The following is a 1,771-nucleotide window of genomic DNA, read 5'->3' as shown; positions in this document are numbered from 1 at the left end:
TGAACTGTGATATTAACAGGGATGCTAATTTTAGCTAGCAAAAAAAGGCTTAAAACAAAATGTACTTACCGGAAAAAATGAACCGCCGACTCCTCCGAGTGTCGTTAAGAACAACTGAACGCCGAACAAGACATTTTCAGGCAAACAACATGTTGGAGCTAACTTTGATGAACTGAAAACACGTCATCATCGTGTGTTAAAGAGAAAAGCTAACCGCGATTAGCGCACTAGCCATAAAAGCATTTTTTTCAATGTAGAAGTAGCTAATTTTACTGTGTGTTGCTAGTATGTGTTAATGTTGTCAGCTGGTTTAAAGCTTAAACGAACTCGGCATGAGAGGTAAATGAGTAAAGTGAATGAGTAAACTGTCTTGTACACACTTGTACACAGAGAGAACCAGGAAACACATTTAGGAGAAGTCTCCCGCGCAGCTATCGCTTGGTCTGGACTGTTGTATCCAGCATACCATTCATGGTTCCCATCGCCGGGCATCACCCAGTTCCTCATTGTTCACCCATGTTCCCTATGACAACTCAGGGATTTGTGAGTAATAACTAACATGCTATTTTTGTTTGTAGAGAGAGAGAGAAGCCAGAGCTAACTGCTAAGCTAAAGTAACAATCAGTTCTAAATAGCATGTAAACAAATGCTGAATCAGTGAAATTCGCTATAAGCAGCAGAGAGCTGTGGGTGCTAGAGCAGAACTGGTGAGTTTAAATGTACGGCAGGTAGTTAGTCACTGTAATGAAGAGAACAACAACATTAACTGTGTTCAGATAGAGCAGCAATAAACTCTACCGGAAACAGAAACTCCAGAGACTGGCGATGAGACACTACAGTGACGTCAGCACGTAAACGGTCACTCACTGCTGGTAATGAAAGGTAATGTAGGGCTGTGCGATACTGCAAAATTTGGTATCGATCCAATACCAAGTAAATACAGGACCAGTATTGCCGATACCGATACCAATACCGATACTTTTTACTACTACCATGTACTTTTGTGTAGGGGGGAGCAATGTATCATAATTTATTAAGTGAATGCATCATCAATATGCAAATTTGAATGAAAACTTGAATTTTCATGATTATTCAATTATTTTGTAAGTTTTCCTTTAATTAATCATGTTTATGATGATAATAAAACACAGGACAAAGTTTTCAGGCAAATAAAAATACTTTTATTAAGTAACTCAGAAATGTTTAGGCCTATAGAAAACTTAAATTTCCCTTTTGGGGTGGTAATCTGCATTTGAAATGATCAAACTCTAAATGTCTTAATTAACTCTTAAATGTACTAAATAAGTTGTGCAAATATAAACATAAGAAAATACTCCTACTGGCTCTGCAGCTCAGAGTTCTGGTTGGGGTGTGTTTTAATATGCTTATGTAAATTTGTGGTGTTGCCACAGTACCTAATTTCTTTCCTGCAAACATTGCAGGTTGCAGTGGTTTGGTTTGTAGCTGTAAAAAAGCTCCAAACGGCGCTCCTTTTCCGCTCTGCCATCATGCAGCCACAGGCAGTGAGTGAGTGAGTGAGTGGGTGGGTGAGTGAGTGAGTGAGTGAGTGTAGCAGTGGAGGCCGGGGAGCGGAGGAAATGGGAGGGGCTAATTGAGCATGAGTGAAGAGAGAGAAGAGCGGTGTTGTACGGCCAGTCGGTCACTCTGTAAATGCCTGGAGTTCTACAGAAGATAAACTGAAACTTAAGAATCGATGTCATCACACAAGTATCGATCAATACCCAATACCAACGTTAGTATCGATACTATC

This window comes from Seriola lalandi, unplaced genomic scaffold, assembly GCF_002814215.2.
Source record: "Seriola lalandi dorsalis isolate HSWRI2012SDOR001 ecotype SW California unplaced genomic scaffold, Sedor1 jcf7180002054345, whole genome shotgun sequence".
Lineage (NCBI taxonomy): Eukaryota > Metazoa > Chordata > Actinopteri > Carangiformes > Carangidae > Seriola > Seriola lalandi.
Note: the sequence above shows the minus strand (reverse complement) of the source record.